This window comes from Grammomys surdaster, unplaced genomic scaffold (assembly GCF_004785775.1).
Source record: "Grammomys surdaster isolate TR1022 unplaced genomic scaffold, NIH_TR_1.0 362, whole genome shotgun sequence".
In the NCBI taxonomy this organism is placed as follows: Eukaryota; Metazoa; Chordata; class Mammalia; order Rodentia; family Muridae; genus Grammomys; species Grammomys surdaster.
The window spans coordinates 509,812-525,165 of record NW_021604781.1 but is presented as its reverse complement, the minus strand read 5'-3'; the positions used below and the strand labels follow the sequence as shown (position 1 = coordinate 525,165).

At 43.6% G+C, this 15,354-nt stretch overlaps 1 long non-coding RNA gene across 2 annotated transcripts; it reads right to left on the bottom strand.

Moving 5' to 3' along the window:
• Nucleotides 1-1,481: 1,481 nt before the first annotated feature.
• Nucleotides 1,482-4,732, bottom strand: LOC114631460. 2 transcript variants are annotated; one of them, XR_003712963.1, is made up of 3 exons: nt 4,623-4,732; nt 4,276-4,501; nt 1,482-3,044 (listed from the first exon to the last, which is right to left on the bottom strand). It is a non-coding gene; the product is annotated as an uncharacterized LOC114631460 (long non-coding RNA). The 2 variants fall into 2 exon arrangements; XR_003712964.1 differs by having other exon boundaries at nt 4,276-4,409; nt 4,623-4,705.
• Between the last annotated feature and the right edge of the window lie 10,622 nt (nt 4,733-15,354).

Sequence of the window (15,354 nt, the reverse complement as noted above, 5' to 3'; positions counted from 1 at the left end):
TCCACTAATTTCTGTCCTCTGTCTAAAAATACATAAACAACTCAGGCATAACAAGCATGCCATTAATCTCAGAGGCAGAGGCAAGCGTATCTCTGTGAGTTTGAAATCAGTTTGGTCTACAGAGCAAGTTCCAGGCCAACCAGGGCCACACAGAAAAACCCTGTCTTAAAAAACCAAACTAAGACAAAGCAAAAAGTGAAAAAGCAATAAAAGGGGAGAAAACTGTATCACAGGGGTGTCAACAAAGCTGATAGCCTGCATTCAGTCCCTGGAAGCTGCATGGTAGAAGGGGAGAATCAACTCCTGTGAGTTGTCCTCTGGTATCTGGTATGTTCTCTGTGTTGTACCTATGACCAGCCCTCACATATGCACACAAGGTAAATAAGTAAAAGTAATTTTAAAAAAATTAAACTGTATCCCAAGAATCATCCATGCCATTAACAATTCACGCTGTCTCCTTTTCCTGTTCAGTGCGTGCACAGTTGAGGTGGCGATTGCAGACACCAGGTCTCTCATTTTCATTGCGTACATACTTTTACTGCAAAGATGGTCAACGTACCTAAAACCTTAAGGACTTTCTGTAGAAATGTGGCACGCATCAGCTTCACAATGTGACCTAATATAAGAAGAGCAAGGATTCCCTGTATGCCCAAGAATCACAAGTAGAGTGGCTATGGTGGGCAGATATGATGGTTTGCATATGCTCAGTCTAGGGGGTGGCACTATTAGAAGGAGTGTCCCTGTTGGAGAAGGTGTGGCCTTGTTAGAGTAGGTGTATCGCTGTGTGTGGGGGCTTTAAGACCCTCATCCTAGCTGCCTGGAAGTCAATATTCTGCTAGCAGCCTTCAGATGAAGAGGTAGAACTCTCAGCTCCTCCTGCACCATGCCTGCCTGGATGCTGCCATGTTTCTGCTATGGATTGAAACTCTAAACCTGTAAGCCAACCCCAATTAATTTTGTTCTTATAAGACTTGCCTTGGTCATGGTGTCTGGTCATAGCAGTAAAACCCTAGCTAAGATAGCAGACAAAACCAATTTTCTGAAAGAAAACCACAAAGAAGATTGTGTACAGGCTTGAGTGTGTTGAGCCCAACTCCAAATCCAAGACAATGCTGGCCATTAAGAAGTACAAGCATTTTGAACTGGGGGGGTGACAAGAAGAGAAGGGGCCAAGTGATCCAGTTCTAAAACTTGTGTTGTCCGACGAAAATACTAAGGGAGTACAAGTTAGAAAATAAAGTTATTGTCAGTGTTAAAAAAAAAAATCACCCGGGCAGTGGTGGCACACGCCTTTAATCCCAGCACTTGGGAAGCAGAGGCAGGCGGATTTCTGAGTTCGAGGCCAGCCTGGTCTACAGAGTGAGTTGCAGGCCATCCCGGGCTACACAGAGAAACCCTGTCTTGAAAAACCAAAAAAACAAAAAACAAAAAAAAAAAAATCACAGTTTATGTAAAAAAAAAAAAAAGACAGTATTGTAGGCTTAGATTTTTCAAACTCTACTTTAATAAGGGTTCATATGCACTTCAACCTCCCTTCTAGCCCATCAACCAAAGTTAGGGGAGAAAGATGGTTAATAGAACAAGGGGGTATGTGGACCTGTTAGAAGTAGTTCTTTGAGGTTATTCCGATCTTCGTTGTCAGGATAGCAGCAGTCCACTCCAAAGCATCAAATGTCAAACACTCATGGCAAGAAGTTCTTTGGCACATTTCCCTCTATGAAGTTTCCGCAAGAGAAGATCAGCAAAGACCAGCAAAGTGTTGCAAGGTGAACCAATGCTACAGCCTCATTCGCTGTCTGTTGGGTTCTACTTATAAACATCACACTTCCTCTCAAGTATCTGTTTCAGGAAAACATCCTCTCATAAGACAGTTTCCAGAAAAACACCACATAACACAACTGAGTCCAAAGAAATCAGAAATCTCCATTTCACTGTATAAATCTTATTGAAGGAATGCCAGACAGTTAGGTTATGGATATAGTAAACTAGAAAAAGCCGCTTACACATTCCGTAGAGTACTGACAAAGGTACATGAATAATGCCATCACAGCCATGCTCAACAAAACAGCCTCGATCCAGAAGTAATTCCCACCACCATCATGACATATTTGACCATGTCTCTGACAGGCTTAGTGAGCAACGTTCTTGCCTAACCAAGCAGCCCTTCCCCATCCAATGACTGGATCTGAGTTGTTTAGGTAAGTCTCCATAGGCTTACTTGTCTTCCTGCTTTGACCTTCACTATGTGCACTTGGTATTCCTTCACCAGATGCTAAGCATGATGCCTCTGTACCATTTGCAGTGTTAATGTGCAGAACAAACAGTCTTTTTTACTATCTTTTCCCTGACCAGGACTCATGGCATCCTCTTGTCTCCATGGCCTCTGTGGACTGCACACAGGATGTCTACAGCCAGCAATGTTGGAGAGGACGCTCTCTACATACACCTCACTTCTGCTTTTACCTGTTGGGTTGCCCTCTGACCCCAAGTTGGCTTTCCTAAAATCTGTTCTTGCCAGTCATACCTGACATGACAATTGCATGATGTAATTAAACACAGCCATGTGCTTTTGAAAAGTAGATCTCTGTGCAGGACTTACTTCAGGCACCATGACGGTTCTTAGATGTGCAATAGAATGTTTGTGTAAGTGTGGTCTAGAATGTTTGCGCAATGACAGAGTGCCTGGTGATGTGTTTCAGAGTGTCTCTCTGTTGTGAAGTGATTTGTGACCTTAATGTATAAACCATGAAACTGTGAATGTAAAAAGGATATTACAAGCTAAGCTGCAGTTTCAGTAACGAGTCACTGAGAATAGAGGTCTGACATAGCTGCAGGGAGAGCTGTAGCTGAGCGCTGCAGAGGGCACGACGGAGAACACGATGCATTCTTAGGACTTGGAACGCGTCCTTAGCGGCAGCAGAGATGTTCAGCAGTTACGAGTCCTTCTGCTCTTCATTTAACCCCCCTCCAGCCGGGTCAGGTGACTCACAACCACCTGTAATTCCAGCTTCAGCTCCAAGAAGACCCCTGACCTCTGTGAGCACCTACACACACACATACACACACAATTAATGAATGAATGAATTAATTAATTAAAATAAAAAAATAGATGTTTTAAATGTCTTGGCTGGGTGATGGTGGCACAACCCTTTAATCCCAGCACTCAGGAGCAGAGGCAAGCGGATACCTGTAAATTCAAGGCCAACCTGGTCTATATAGTGAGATCCAGGTCAGCCGGTGCTACACAGAGAACCACTGTCTCAATAAAAAAATCAAACAAATAAAATGTCTTTAATTTCTTCCATATACTAATGAATAAATATAATCTGTGAATGTAATGAATTTATATTTATAATCATATATTCATATATTCATTCATATATATATATGTATATATATATATATACATATATATATATATATATCTCAGGAAAAAAACAGGCTTTATAGCAGAAAGGGGCAGATAAGTGTAGCTGCATTCTTTGAGGATTAATAAATATTTAAATAAGCATCCATTTAAAATATTTTTATTACATTTTAAGAATTTTGCCTTCTTGGTCATATTCACCCCCTCCACATTCATCACCCTAACTCCTCCTAGATCCACCCCTATCAAACTCATTTTTAAATTTTTTTTGAGATTTGTTCATTTGTACTTTGTGTGTAAGCCTCTTACTTACACGTTTGGATGTGCACCACATGTGATCAGTGATCAGAGAAGTCAGAAGAGGGCATTGGCTCCCACGGAACTGGAGTTCCAGATGGTTGTGAGCCACCATGTGGGTGCTGGGAATCAAACCTAGGTCCTTTGCAAGAACAGTCAGTGTTATTAACTACTGAGCCATCTCTCCAGCCTCCTCCCCCTTTTAAAATAACCCATATGTGTGCATCTTATAGTCACTGGTTTCCATTGTCCTATACGGAAAGGATGTCACTGCATCATGTTTAAAAAAAACCAAAAAAACAAAAAAGACCTGACTTCCAGTCCCATACATGGATGGATCCTTGTGAGCTGAATTAAAAACAAAACAAAACAGAAAATAACACTACAGTGTATGTATACTTTCCATGCTTTTTAGGATAATACAGGATACAAACACCTTTCTAGATCTTCGTAAGTGCCACAAGTTGCTACCCAAAGGACTGTTTCCCTGTGAGTAGTAAAGAGAACCCTATTTTGTTTATTACAACAACAAACCCCTGTTATCTTGTGGCTCAGAAGCAACATTATATTATTCCCATGTTCCTGAGGGTTGGTCAGGACATCATACTCACCATGGACTTCACCCAAGTCGCTCTGAATCTCTCAGTAACTGCAGCAAGGAGTCTCTGCCTGTGTCCTGAGAGCTTGGGGTTAGATCTCTGGACTTCGGGTGGACCAATGGTAGCTCACATCTTTAATTCCAACACTGGGGAGGCAGAGGCAGATGGATTTCTGAGTTCGAGGCCAGTCTGGTCTACAGAGTGACTTCCAAGACAGCCAGGGCACCACAGAGAAACTCTATCCCGAAAAACAAACAAAAAAACAAACAAACAAACAAAAAAGAATTTGAGAAAAAGTATTTGTCTTTAGGTCAAACGTTTTAACCTACACCTCCTCCCTTCCCAACTGGGCCCAGTACCGTGTGAAAGGTAAGGAACAAAAGCAGACAGTGCAAAAGCCAGAACACGGCCCTGCAAAGGCGAGATCTGGGTGGATTCAAAGGCACACAAGCCCTGTCTATTTCAAGAAGCCTGCTAAGTGTGAGCGGACTCCAGATCCCCGTGAAGCCGTGGGAGTGGGAACCAGAAGGGAGGTTTTGTTCTGTGTCATTCTGGCTCCGCATCTGAGAATGTAGTTAATAATTACTGTTTTCCTTTTTTAAACTCTGCTTCAGCAAGGCCAGAGTGTCACCGAGAGCGGAGCAACAGTAATAAAGAGATGAAAATGTATAAATAAACCCAGCAAAGCATAACAAAGACCAAGCTGTGACCTCCACATAGAAATCGAATGTAATCCTCTTATGATTGGCCTGGTCTCCACCCCAAATTCCATGTCTCCTGCCCACCGGCTTCCTCTCTAATTCTCGCCTCCCAATGGGGGAAAAGGGGGCCTGGATGCTCACAAACCATGAAGTCCCCAGCAAGACCTGCCACGTCAAAACTCACTTGAGAATGTCTTGAAGGAATGTGGGTCTTGGCAGACAGTTGTAGTAGCAAAAACACAATGACAAATCCTTCTATAGCTGCAAAAAGCAATGGGAAAAAGTCCAAAACCATCTGCCTCATGTTGACCTGAAATTCTCCCCATGGGAAGAGAGCAGCGAGGAGAGAGAGCAGAGTCAGCCATGGCAGAGAAGAAGCCTTATGGCATAGGAAGAACAACTCTGCAGAGGCAGGCAGGGTTCACCTGCCTCTCCTCAGTCCTGGCGGGTCCAGCCTCAGCTGCAGCCTTGCTGATGTGTTCTCTGTGGTCAGGTTCACTGGAAGAGCCTCTTTAGGGACAGTTCCACTGCAACCCCTGCACCTGCCTCCCCTTCCTGTAAGATCTAACCATCCAACGATCTCGTGATGAAAACTGATTGTGTCTCATAGCTTTGAGGCATGGGGAAATCCAGTTGAAACTGGGTGGGGGGCTGGCGAGATGGCTCAGTGGTTAAGAGCACTGGCTGCTCTTTCAGAGGTCCTGAGTTCAATTTCTAGCAACCACATGGTGGCTCACAACCATATGTAATGAGATTTGATGCCCTCTTCTGGTGTGTCTGAAGACAACCATAGTGTACTCAATTACATAAAATAAATAAATTTTTTAAAAAAAAAGAAAGAAAAGAAAATATACTGTTTAAAAATAAAAAGAAACTGGGTGGGACATTTCCTCCTTTCGGGCTAGCTTTTGTGGTACCAGAAGGTACTGCTTAGGCTGCTGAGGGGTGGGGGGAGGAATTAATCATTAATGGGTTTGTCCAGTAAAGAACCCTGTATGCTGTGATACCAACCTGCTAGGCAATATATGTAACTAGAGTAAAATTGGCATAAATGTTAGAGGGACCACAAATTGTTTTGGATGGATTTGAAGACCATCCTGCAGACAGGAGTTAATGCCTGGAACTGTGAGCCCCATCCAAAGCCTGTGGCTGGGGAGCTCATGGGACCAAGTGGGGGACCTACTGCTGTTGTTTTGCTAAATGGACATGTTGTCAACTGCCTTCTAAATATTCAAGATTATACACATAGGTTAGTTGCAGTGGGTAGCGGTTAAAAATGCCAAAACTGGTAACTAGCCAGATGCCAAGAAGAAGTGTCTGTTGAGTGCTTGACTCTAAACAAGAAGTCTTTACCACCCCTTCGAGAGGCTCAAGGGGCATCATTAAAGAGAGGGCAGTAGGAATGCTAGAGTTGCAGCATGAGCAGGTGCTCTGAGATGCCATCTTCTGGACAAGACACAGCCATTATACGCATGAACCCACCGCAGCTGTGGTCATCTGCACTCGACCTACTCAAGGTCAAGTCCTAAAGGTCACTCAATATTTCAGCACGGATGGAGGAAGGGCTTGTGAAGCACCAGCTCTAGCTAAGGAGCCATTGGCAGTTGATGTCTGCTGGGGAAGGGAGCATTATTTTTCTTGATGGGTGTAGCTGCTGGTAGATCATCCATACTCAGATGCATTACCATATTCCACTCCTAACTTTCTGTAAGGGATCGTTCTGAGGCAGGCATATGCTGCTAGAGCCTGGCAAAGGGGAGGATAGATTTCCAGTTAGTCTTCCTGTCACAAATCACCATCTCTGCTCAACTGATCTCCTGCCTCATGTTGGCAAGCTGCCAGTCTGTTCTCTAGCTTCCCATAAAGCAAACTTCTACCCAGGCCTTATGGACTATGGCTGTGATGTTCAGTGCAAAAGCACCCTTTCATAGGCTGAGACCAGGTATGGTCACTGAGAACAGAGCCGGGCCGGGGAGGCAAATGGAAGTGTTCGGTACAGAATATTGTAGGTGTGCTAATGAGGGTAATAGATACAGGAAAAGAAAATTGCAATTCAGTTCAGCAGTAGAAAACCAGGGTAATGTGGATTATATTGGTTAATTTCCATGTGCTGTTGGCACTTGTTGAGAGTGGATTTTGAGATGAAGGGGCTACCTTGTTTCACACTCAAGCATATTTTTCTGGTGCCCTCCAAGACTAGAGTATCTTCCTGGGGTACACTGTGTTTTGGGCACCATAACAGAAAAAGGGAAAACACTCAACAGCCAATAGTATTCAAAGCATTGTGCTCTTAAGGACAGTTAGAAGTCAAAACAGTTCCAATAGGAGTTACTATTCTTGACCCCTTGGTATTAAAATGCCTGTGCTGGGAACAAAAAAAAGAGAGAGACTCTTCCCTGGAGAGAATCCCAGGCTGGGACTGAAAATCTGTCCCAGGAACCCAGGATGACAGCTCAGCGTCAAACCCAGGATGACGGCTCGGCATCGTTGGCTTGGTTGTTGCAACCTGAGTTGAAACCAACTAGTTACTTTTCCTTTTGCTTGCTTCATGCTTAGTAAACTCATTCTTTGAAACCTGAAGTGTGGCTGCCACAGTCTCTTCTCTGGACAGAACAACCACCCAGAGCATTTTTGTTTTGTGCTATTGTTTGAAGGAAAGGACAGGCAGAGAGCTTTGCTATGACAAGGTCATCCTGGCCGCAAGTGATTTCGGGTCAGATAAGCTGGAGCTTGTATTAGACCAGGGAGACGGAACTTGACTTTGTGCAGAAATTCAGGGGAGGGGGGCCTAGTAAAGCAAACAAGGCAGATATAACAGTGAGATGAGGGAGGCTTTAGAAACGGTTTGTGCCTTAAGAGCATTTGGTGCTCTTTCAGAGGACCCAAGTTTGAATGCCAGCACCCACATCAGGTGGCCCACAACCACTTGTATGTAAATCTAGCTTCAGGGACATCTGAAGCTTTTTTCTCCTTGGGTCCCTGCATTTCACCACCGTGCACACTCTACTCTCTACATACACATAATTTTGAAGACAAACAAAAACAATAAGAGATAGCAGGCAGTGTAATGGCAGAAAAGGAGAAACAACATATAAAAAGAATTGTGAATTCAGATCCCATGATATCATGGTCACTTAGCACAGGCGTGATGGTATTATAATGCCATCTTATAATAATATAGTTATAATGATGTTGCCCTTTAAAAAATCATATGCTAAATTCCAGATATTAAAAACATTATTATAGAGAGTATTAAAAATGGTAATTTTTAAAATTTAATATAATATAAGGGGCTGGAGAGGTAACTCAGACATTAAGGACACATACTGCTCTTCCAGAGGATCAGAGTTCAATTCCCCATTCCCACATCAGGTGGCTCACAACTGCCTCCAACTCCAGAGGGATCTGATGCCTCTGTCCTTCGTCCTCCTTGGGCACTTTCACACACACATGCATACAGACATGTACATATACAAACACACAACACAAATATATACATATACACATACATACACAAACACACATACACAAACACACACATATACAAGCACACATATATACACATGCATATACGTGCACACATAAACACACATACACACACCACACACATACAGACATGCACATATGCAAACACACGAACACACACACACACACACATATATATACATATATATATACACACACATACATACACAAACACATACACATACATATACATGCACATACAAGCACACATATGTAGCAGGAGGTATTAAGAAAGACGACTGGCAAGCTTCCCGGCTCTACTGCCAACTCTCAGCTCTGGCGGTCCCACATTTAGCAACCAAATAGAACCACCAAGTTCCCACACTATGCCCAACACCAGCAGGCTACCTGGCCCCAGCCGGGTGTTCTCATCTCAGCAGGCTCTCCAGCAGGGCTGGAGCTTCCAGGCTCCCCTTGTGGCCACACTAGCTCCATGCAACGACTGTCCACCCCATGGTCAGTTGCCACAGCACCCATCAACTCAGTAGAAACAAAACTCTTGAAGTTTATAATTAATCAGTCAGATTTATATGTCAGTAAATACTCAAGTCACAAGATGCCCACACAGATTAGACAAGCTATCCCAATTATCCTAACCTTTTATCATAACTACCTATGGCCACTTAAAGCCATGTTGGTTCACGGCCACCTCCATCTTCGCCTCCTCCTCTCTCCCCCTGCATCCCTGTCTCTGCAACTCTCAGCTCTGCCTCCCTTTTCCCCTGTCCAATCACAGGCCTCCTGCTGCACAAATATTTAAATATATTGGAGAGGGAAATTCCTGACACACACATACATAAACACACACATACAAACATGTATATACACATACATATACATGCAAACATAAACACACAAACATACACATACATATACAGTTTAAAAATAATAAAAAAATAACAAACCTTTTAAAAATGCTAAGTGTAAAAAAAAATTAGTATTCACTCAAGAGGTAAGCTTAGATGTCTAGAAGATTGTCTTATGCAAAACATCTTTGTTTTTTGTTTGTTTGTTTGGTTGGTTGGTTTTTCGAGACAGGGATTCTCTGTGTAGCCCTGGAATGCAAAACATCTTAAATCCCAAATAATAACCAAAGACATTCTAGCCCTACCTGAGACAAATGTGTTTTCAAATGCACATGACTTTGCTGACCACTGAGTAGAAAGCATGGATTGAGAAATCCAGGCTCAGTATGTTAAAATATCCATCAACTGAAATAACGCAGGCATGCCAAACCTCCTAATGAGAGAGAAACCTGGCTAAATAACACCTGAGGCCTGAGCAGGCTGAACGAGCCCAACAGCAGCAGGCGATCTCCCATTTCCAATGGCTAGGTGAATGTGTACTGACTGACTGTGCCCTGAAAGGACTTCCAAAGCAGTCCATTTGTGAATACAAACTGCGGAACAGCTATATCACAAGAGAAAAAGCTCAGTGGCTAACAGCACTGGCTGTTCTTGAAAGAGGACATGGGTTCAATTCCCAGCATCCACATGGAGGCTCACAACCAGTTCTAGGGGACCTAAAGCCCTCTTTTGGCCTCCACAGGTACCAGGCATGCACATGAACTCATGCATACATGTGGTCAAAAGACTTATCCACATACAAATAAAACTAAATAAGATAAAGCCTAAGGAAGACAATAGCGTATGTTCTGTTCACAAATTTGTTTGGCAGCTCCTGCCCAGGGTTATTCTCTAGGTTTAGAGAACTATACCTCATGCATAATGTACGTCTTCTTTGGGAATTTCTAACTGGCTAGAAAGTCTATCCTAAGATGACTCAGGGAAAAATACAAAGAATCTTCTAGAAGACCGAGCTCCTGTCCCTCCATTTCTAATGAGGACTCTCTTCAGCAACCCTTCATAGATTAGTTTTGACTTAGCCAAGCAGGGAGCCTATTTTAAAGCTTGCAATGTGAAAATCATGGGTGCTTTAGAAAGCCTTCCACCTGCATCCCTTTTTAGGAATGTGGTCCTTTATTCTCTAATGGATGAAAACCCCCAGCAAGCAAAAAAACTTTGTTAAGCTGTCACTCTCAATAGAGTGAGGGGAAAGGAGATGGACAAAGAAAGAACAAATTGCATCTTCCAGTAAGTTTTCTTGAAGCCCTTGTTAGAAGCTATAACCTCTGATGTTAACTAAATTTAACCCACTGTGACCCTGGGGGTGACCTTCACCTCTCCTTTCTCTGCCTCCTGAGGCTGCTGGAGAAAGCAGGCTCCCGATTTGGAAAAGGCTTCTCAGTACCACACAAAGACCCAGCCTTGCTGCCACCCTGCCTGGAGGCCCTTCATCGCCTGAGAGGTCAGCACCTGGGCCGAGAAGCAGGTGACAGTGGCCGGCTTGCGTCCTTCTAGATACAAGCTGTAAGGGTGTCTCCCCGTCAAGGATCACGTGGCAGACTCAGCCATTCAAGCTGCTGAAATCCAGGTTTCCTTTGTGAGTGCAGACTTTACACAAATCAACCTATTGCTGTTCAGCTGACTGTAAAATTGGTAGATTTACTGTTGCAAAAAAAAAAAAGAAGAAAAAGAAGAAAAGAAAGAAGAAAAAAACAGTTTTCACTTCCATGTTGGCAGGGCCACGGATGCATAGAGCTGCCAACAAAGCAGCCTTTAAAAATCTCTGCCTGGGGAACTTAGCAGGGTATTTTTTTTTTGGGAGGGGGGTGTTAAACAACTACCCCAAATGGACAGCAAACAGTCTTCTCTGTCCAGCACACATGTAAAACTTCACACTCCAGGTTCTTGTAAAAGAAGAGTAATTGGCTTCTAATTCTATTTGCCTCAAGGAGGGCAACAGTCCCTCACTGATGTACTGACTGGCAGAGCTTCCTTAAGAAGCAAGGAACCAGAAGGCCTCAGGCAGCGTTTAAAAAGTGGCATTGCATTATATGTGAGATGTAAATGTCCGGTGACATCGTGGTCGTGTTTTGCTGTGACCTCCACGGTAGTGAGCAGAGTGTCCTGTAAGTTTTCATGTTCTTCGTTTTTCCATATGATGCAATGTGTAAGCAGTGAGAAATTCTTGCTTTAATGGGCTCAACAATGAAGGAAGTTGGGTCTCAGCTGATAAACTGCCTGCTGGGCAAGCAGGGGGCTCTGAGTTCAATTCCCAGCACCCATGTAAAAAGCTGGGTGTGGTGGTACACACTTATAATCCTACTGCTGAGGGGGCAGAGACAGGAGGATCCTTGGAGGTTCTGAGCAGCCAGCCCAGCCTAACGGAAGAGGTCTAAACCAATGAAAGACTGTGTCAAATTGTTTGTGTTTGTGTCAAAAGACAATGCCTGAGGAGCAACGCCCAAAGCTGACCTCTGGGCAGCTGATCCCACACATGCACGTTCATGCGCATGCACACACGCACGCACATGCACACACACACACACACCACTGACAGAAGTTAGCAAAATCCCTCCAAAACCCATTATCTTGCTTTTCTGAAGGAGATTTTTGAGCCCATTTTCTGCTTCATTCAGTTGAGCAAAAAGCCTGTGTGGAAAGGGAAACACATCTCCATTTGTAAATATTGCATGTCATACACATGAAAGCTTTTGAGAAACTTGTCACGACTCAGACACACTTACTATGCTTGGTTACAGCTATTGATGGGTTTTAAAAATTGGTGTCGTCAGGTTTTGACAAAGGAAATATTTGATCTGGATTGTGGTGCTATGAGGGACCTGACATACGATGAGAAAATTACTCTGGATCTAATTATAGTCTGAGGGCACACTGTAGGGCTGTAACACAGATGTGACCACCAGATGTTCTCAAGGTCTACTGGGGAACCTGACTAAGTAGCCAGGCAATAAACATAAGTCACACAAAGGCTGATAATTTTCACAAGCTCACTTAACCCTCCTGGAGTTCTTGTCTTGTTTTGTTTATTCAGCACATGGGCGTTCACGTGTTTGGAGTGGATGACCTGTGGTCCCATCTGAGAGTAAATGGCTGAGAGTCTACATAAAGACTTACCATGAAGTCGGGCGGTGGTAGCGCACGCCTTTAATCCCAGCACTTGGGAGGCAGAGGCAGGCGGATTTCTGAGTTCGAGGCCAGCCTGGTCTACAGAGTGAGTTCCTGAACAGCCAGAGAAACCCTGTCTCAAAAACCAAAACAAACAAACAAACAAAAAAAAGACTTACCATGAGAGTTTATGATACTAGATTCATGAATTCACAGCAGAAGACTCAGTAGGAGCTGGCTATCTTCAGGAAGATTGGAATGCTTTTTCTAACACTCTGCCAACGTGCCCCCCCAACACATCTTGTTTCCTATGCCCCCTCTTCCATATCAATAAGCAGAATGTGAATGTGTGTCTTCTTAGCCTGCCCTCTATATTGACAGTCACTGCCATGAATCCACACAGACATGGCGGCATCTATACAATTTCAAAATAAACCAAAGATTTTTCTTTACTAGTATCTGGTTTGCTTTGAAAACTGTTACTGTCCCCAGCCGCCACAGAGGAGGGAGTGTATGCAGAGACATGTGCCTGCTCATTCTTCAACAGCTCGTCCTAAGGTACCCTCTCTGGTGCCCTGGATGCCCTGGCTGCTCCTCTGGGAGGTTGGACTCATTTGCAGGCTCACTGTGGACTTCAGCTTCACCCTCTTTGGTGTGTGAGGACCACTTGTTCTGAAATTAATTTAAAAGAGAATTTTTGAAAGATCGTTTCCATGGAGACCTTTTTAGTAAAAGTGAATTTTGGAGAAAATATTGCGGACTTACAGACCTGCTGACTGACTCTTAACTAAACATTACATCCTGACAGGACTTTTTATGGAACCACAAGAGATAAATGTAACAGAGGCAGCAATAGGACCAGAAAGTTAATACAGAAGCCTCCAATACTCGTCCAAAGAATCTGAAGTCCTTTTATGATAAACAAACCAGAAACTGTGCCTTAGCAAATAGGAGGGATGAATACAGAAAGACAGTCCTGGGGGCAGGCTGCTTGTTTTACATACTGTCTTTATTCAAGAGACTCCAAATCCTTTTACCACCAAGCTGAGCCCTTCACTCCTAATGGCTCCTTAAAGTAGGCCATATTCCATCTCACTGAAGCTAAAGCAGAGTTCAGGAGGTGAAAAACTAAGGCAGAAGGAGGAGTGGAAGTCCTGAGAGTACATCTATAACACCCTTCTTCCTGTTTCTTGTTTGAGGCCTCTCAGGAGCACCAAACCACCGTCCTTGACCCAGCACTGTGGCTCTTGCAGAGACAGAAGGATCTCTGTGAGTTCAGGGCCTTCCTGGTCTACTTTGAGACACCTAGGACAGCCAGGACTACATACAGAGATCCTGTCTCAAACAAACAAACAAAGAAACAAAGCTACAAAGAAAAACAAAAAACAGTATCCTGTTAGGACAGCTAGCGATGGGCAGCTGCTTCAGCCGGTTTGTCTGGTTACATGGCCTAGAAGGAAGGTTAAAACAAGATGCTGAGCAGGAAGCTGCAGTTATCAGGAATGTCCATCTGGTTAAATTTCTTGAACCATAACCTTACCAAACTCTAAACCCTTTGTCTATTAAGTGTATATTGGATGTATATTAAGCGTAACACATTTCTTTTATCCAGTTTACTGCATGTTTTCACAGAGCAGTGTCTCTTCCTCAGTCACTGCTTTGATAGAAGGACACCAACAATGTAGAGGGTTGTGGCACCAGACTGGGTCAGGTTTCCTCTCTATATATATATTTTTTCTTCTTATTTTTCAGTACTGAGTGTAGAATCTGAGACTTGTATATGCTAGGCAAGTATTCTTGCTCTGGAATTGGGGATTTAACTCAGGGCCCTTTAACTCGGGGCAAGTACTAGGCCCTACACTTACATAAGAAATAAAACGAACAATCTGTGTGGTGGTTGGAATATGCTTGGACCCAGGAGTAGCACTATTTGGAGGTGTGGCCTTGTTGGATGAAGTATGTCACTGTAGGTGTGGGCTTTAAGACCCTGGTCCTAGCTGCCTGGAAGCCAGTCTTCTGTTTGCCCTCAGGTCAGGATTAGAACTGTCAGCTCCTTCTCCAGTGCCATGTCTTCCTGAGTGCCACAATGCTTCCCGCCATGATGAGAACGGACTGAACCTCTGAACCTGTCGGCCAGCTCCAATTAAATGTTGTCCCTTATAAGAACTGCCTTGGTCATGGTGTATCTTCACAGGAATGAAAACCCTAACTAAGACAATATGTCACTGAACTATTTCCCCAGTCCACTTCATTCTTTTTCTCCTTTTAAAATCTTCTTAAAGACATTTTAAATTATATTTATGTGTGTATATGTGTACCTGTATCTCTGTACGTACACCACATGCATACAAGTGCCTCTCAGGTAGTAAGAAGACACTGGGGTTCTTGGAGCTGGAGTTTCTGCAGTTGTGAGTGCTGGGGAGAGAACCCAGCCCCTCTGAAAGAGCGATACTCTCTTAACCACTGAGCTCTCCCTCCAGCCTTCTTGATTCTGTTAATGGCATAATGATGGGAGAAGTCGTATAAGTTCTTCAAGTTTCAGTCTCCCCATCTATAAAATGGGTAAAGATGGCAGTAGCTCATGTCTTGAGGATTAAACTAACTCAATACATGTTAAGTGCTTAGAACTACAGTGCTTACGGAAACATTATCGCCAATGTGGGCATTCACAACCATTTGGACCTGTCTCCCCAGGGGGTGGGCTCCACCCTCTAACGCCACACTATGCATCTATCTTCCCATCGAGGACTAATTCTGGCAGAGTAGAAAGCATCTGTAATTCTTCATTTCACTTAGAAATGGCTAACATGCAGAGCCCAGCGCTGGCTTTTGGGTCATACAGAATTGCTTCAACTTTTGCCATATCACAGATACAAGGCTCAGGAGCCAGAAGC